The sequence below is a fragment of the Lichenostomus cassidix genome, chromosome 1 (genome assembly GCF_008360975.1).
Source record: "Lichenostomus cassidix isolate B80296 chromosome 1, HeHo_3.0, whole genome shotgun sequence".
Taxonomy (NCBI): domain Eukaryota; kingdom Metazoa; phylum Chordata; class Aves; order Passeriformes; family Meliphagidae; genus Lichenostomus; species Lichenostomus cassidix.
The window spans coordinates 5706874-5711647 of record NC_139479.1 but is presented as its reverse complement, the minus strand read 5'-3'; the positions used below and the strand labels follow the sequence as shown (position 1 = coordinate 5711647).

Below are 4774 nucleotides of genomic sequence, written 5' to 3'. Positions count from 1 at the left end.
ATATTTCCATATTTTATTGTGGAGATACCATCACACAAGATTAAAAATGCATCTTATTTCCATAAGCCTGGGAAGAGAAGTTATCCTGGAGTTAGGCACTTCCCCTGAAATAACTGTATGGACAAATGCAACCTAAGTGAAAAATCCAGGATTTAAAAACAAATAATATTCTCTACTAAAATATCCATATTACATCAATAATTGAATGAAAACAGACTTTAATCAACATATAAATTCTTTTCCTCAGTTGTTCAGAAAAGGTTTGCTTTCCATTTGAATCCTATGCTTTGACATATTTCATTGCTTTTTTATTAAAAATGCTTTTATTGAAAGTATTTCTATAAGTCTCAGGAGACTTGGCAATCATTTTTATTGGATTGATCAGTTCCACTTGCATACAAATTGCTTTCTTTGAATTGACTGTTGCAACACATCTTTTTTATATAAACTGTTCTATTGATTCCGACATAAATTATGTATGGAGTGCTTTAAATCATAAAAACCCATCAGTTTGGGGGATTCTTACCAGGATCTACTACATACCAGACAACAGCAAGCACACAAACAAAATGCAACTGTAAAGATTAGTGAAACCATTAGCTTTTAGAAACTTTCCCCTCCTGGTTTTGGCAGCTGCCATTTGTCTGTCAATTATATCCTTAATTTGCACATGTTGCACATGTTTTTTGCATTCATGAAACATGAATGGACAAAAAAAAAATCTCTCCAGCAGATCTAATGTGTCTAATGAGAGAAAAAGAAAAAAAAAAAAGAAGGAAATGGGGTGAAAAATTACATTCAGCTATTGAATTTTTGTTATTATTCTAGGAGGGGGTTTTCTTACCTTCTAGGTGTGGTTCTCTTTCTGCTCAAGTTAAGGCACAGCTTCATGTTCCCAAGAAACATTTGTTCTACCATAAACCTACCTGCTGCTCTTGGGGTTGCTTGGCCAAAGTGCAGCTTATTTGGAAATTGTGTCTCTCAGCTGTGGTGTGGTTTGCTCCTCAATCTACACTTCCTGCTCCTTCATTCCTGAATCATCATCAGCAACGGATTTAAGGTTGATCTCTGTTTCTCTTTCCCCTGAGACATCCCTTCCATGTATGACCAACCTCCTCATGTTTACATTCTAATGACTATCTAGGGTTTATGGTTACTTTCGGTTCTCCAAACCCCTGCAGTTCAAAACACACTCTAATTTCCTTAGCTGCCAGGCAGAACTCACTAACAGGAGCCTAGGAGCAAGGCTGAGCTGGGATTTGCAGGAACAAGGGGGAATTGATGCAATGGGATCCAGTTTGTAATAGAAGTTACTGAAATGGAAGTATAAGGACGAGAATGTTTTCCAAGGGAGGATGCATCCAATCCATCTATGTCGTAAGAGATACAACTGCCATGTGTCTGGGTTTTGTTGATCTTGTCTCATTTTCTGACTGGAAATATCATTCCTTCTGGACTGCTGAACATCTAGGAAATCAAGCCAAATGGACATGTATTTTTCAGATTCTGTCTGGACAGAATTTCTGGGCAGAAAAAGAAGTCACAGCTGGTAAATCTGAATCCTAGGCAGATGTTCTGCCCAAGCACAGTGAGTCCAAGACACTGAAGATGGGTAAAGGACTGTGAACATGCAGTACCCTGCATGGACACATTCATTTCTGCTCAGGACATCTCTGGCAGACTTGTGGAACTCCTAGGAAGAGAAATTGTTACAATTGTAAGCATTAAAAAAAGGTGAAATAAAGATGAGAGAGCATTCACTGTGCTGCTCTCCAGATAAATCATGTCTTAGGTCATGTATTGGCCTTGATTTCCTGCCTGAGTGTCATGAAATCTGCAACCTTGAAGAATTTTTGCTTTAAAAGTTATGTATCTCAACAGGGGATGCCCAGTTTCCTTAGACTATGGAGGAATGGCTGGCATCTGGTTTTTTCTCCAAAGGGTTGGGGTTTTTTTTAGAAATTAAGAAAAAGGAAAAAAAAAAAAAAAGTCCTCACCCATCTGTCAGCAGTCCATTATCACACAAGTCCTTGGCAGGAGGGAGAGGAAGAGCATTCACCATGCTCTGGGGTGGATGGTGGGACAGAAGCAATGCTGGTTGGCTTGTGGCAGTGGCAATTGTCATGTCATGTTGGAGCCACTCCTTCAGCAGCAGCCACTCAGATGCTTCTTGTTCCTCCCTGCCTTCTACTGACTGAAATTTCTCTTTTCCTGCAATTCAGTGTCATGGAGAGGGTGAGATTCCACATTTCCTGACAATGATGGCTTTATCTGGTTGCCTCCCAAAGATACTTTCCAAGAAAACCTCCCCATGTGAGCTTCAAATTCTTTGCAGAACTTGTCTCACTGATACTTTGCTTGTCTCACCAGAAATCTGTTATTATATTCTTGTTTCCTCACACTCTGAGCAGACTCAGGAGAAGCCAGAAAGCAGTGGGGTTGCCCTCTCCAAGCAGCCCTGACCAGCTTGCCTCCCTGTGTTTCCTCAGCTAACATGTTTTAATAACACTTTAGATGCCCCTATCCACACTGTGGAAAAATTCTGTGAAAAATGGAAAAACTATGATCAGCTTAAATTATGGTCTACAGTGACAGGATGGGGAAAATGAAGCTGTTTTTTTCCTATTTACATTGTGTTCCGTGGAGACAGTGAAGCTTTACCCAGGCTTGGTTGAATAATGAGCCACTAAACAGAGAGCTGCATATCACTTAACAAACAGCTCCTCGCAGGATTCGTGTTAATTATGCCATTCCTTCTGATTAGATTCAGCTGATTTCTCACTCACTCACTCACTCTCACATGGCTCTGTGATGCCTTGTGAGAACAGCACTGACACATCCGTGCTGAGGCAGTCACTGGATAGCCTGAGAACTCGCGCTGCCCAGCATGGTCATTTGCTTGCAAGCTGACACCACTGCCATGCAGGGAAGGGTTGTGCTCCTGGAAAAGTTGTGGCCAATCTGCAGTCGGGCAGGAATGGGCAGAGGGTGAGATCTGCTTCCCAAAGATGTGTGTAATCCTCCAGCGCTGGGCTATGGTTGGGAAGATTTATTCTCGTTATAGATTTGGTAATGTGAACGTTGGCAATTAGAGCTTTCTCAGGTTTTTTTAATTTTTCACTCTTTTGTCTGCAACTGGGCAGGTGGCTGAATGGTCATAATCCTGCAGGAAGAAGTAAGGAGGGAAGAGGAACACGTTTTCCTGGGAATTTGGGCATGGTGGCAAGGCAGCCCATGCTGCTTCAGGCAACAGAATATGAAGAGAGTTTTAATCGCGAGAAAATTAAATAAAATGTTCCAATGCAGAGCATTGAATTGGTGTCTCCTTCACGTGTTTGCCCAGTAGTTCTGTGTTTTATGTGGCTAATATTTATTATTAACACCTTAGTGGTAATGAAATGGCCAGAGCTGGAGAGGGAAGGGAAGGGAAGGGAAGGGAAGGGAAAGGAAGGGAAGGGAAGGGAAGGGAAGGGAAGGGAAGGGAAGGGAAGGGAAGGGAAGGGAAGGGAAGGGAAGGGAAGGGAAGGGAAGGGAAGGGAAGGGAAGGGAAGGGAAGGGAAGGGAAGGGAAGGGAAGGGAAGGGAAGGGAAGGGAAGGGAATTGACCTGTGTTCCTGGGTGCACAGATATCCTTGCTCTCCAGAGACTATGAGCACTCCAGAGGCCCCCAGTGCTTGGAGTTCCCTGTGGAGCTGCTGGCATTCCTGCTGTGTCTGGATGGGAAGCAGCACAGCTGTATCACTGCAGTCTTGCTGGTGAAAATCTAATATCTTGAGTCTGGTGCCTTGCCCAGGTGGGGCTAAGCTGTTAAAGCTCTTTGCTTTGTGCCAGTGTGAGCTCAGGACCCACTGAAGCACACTGAGTTGCAAAGTGAAGACAATTCCAAGGATTTTGTTTCCTCTAAGAATGGAGGTTTCATGGCTACCTCTTCTGAACCTTTCCTGGTGGGTTCCCACCTTGTTGCAGAGGAACAGAAGAGCAGAGCTGAGCTGTGAGCTCAAGGAGGTGACTGTATTTTGCCAGAGTTCTTTTCCCCTTCTCTCCCAGGGAGTGTTGGTGTTTCATTTACAGATCTTCCAGGCCTAGGGTTGAGTACCACACTGTATTTTCTGTAGTTCTGCTTTCAAATATATATGTCATAGCAGAGAAAGGAAAATAGTGGTAGAATTTCAGTTTGGTAGCTTTTAATAGCAGTTCTTTCATGCTAGCAAGTCCTGATTTCATCCTCTGCCTGGGTACCAACATTTGTCCCTGAAACACTTCAGTTACACACCAGAAATGGTGTTTCTGCATTAACCAAAGCCCACAAATGCAGTTGTGAACCTCTGCTTCACAACACTGCTAAAAATACAGTTTGTGCTACACACATACTTAGTTTATAATCTCATCACTGTGTCTATGGCTTCCATTGCAAACTGTGGGATATATCATTCTGTCTCTTCCAGTGTGGAAATAGTGTATAAAAATCAGATTGAGCCCTTTATTTATAGTTGTCAAGAACCAGATGACAGAAAACATCTTCTGCCTGGAGAATGATTACTGCTGGTGTTTCCTGGGTACCCTCTTCATCAAACAGTGGGAATGTTTCTTGTCTTGAGCATCACATCTGCAATGTTAGAGCCAAGAAAATGTCAATAACTCCGTTACTGTGAATCCCTGCTTTCAAGGATTAATAATTTCACACTTACTCACACACAGGCAAAAGCATTGGAAACTGAAATTTGGCACAAACATTTGTAATCCAAGAGCAAAGCTTAATTCTGCAAAACGATCTC

General features: G+C 42.4%; 1 long non-coding RNA gene across 1 annotated transcript; it reads left to right on the top strand.

The window, feature by feature from the left end:
* The first annotated feature begins 2854 nt into the window (after positions 1–2854).
* LOC146444128 (uncharacterized) lies at positions 2855–3305 on the top strand. Its single transcript, XR_014851631.1, has 2 exons — positions 2855–2988; positions 3144–3305. It is a non-coding gene; the product is annotated as an uncharacterized LOC146444128 (long non-coding RNA).
* Positions 3306–4774: the final 1469 nt, after the last annotated feature.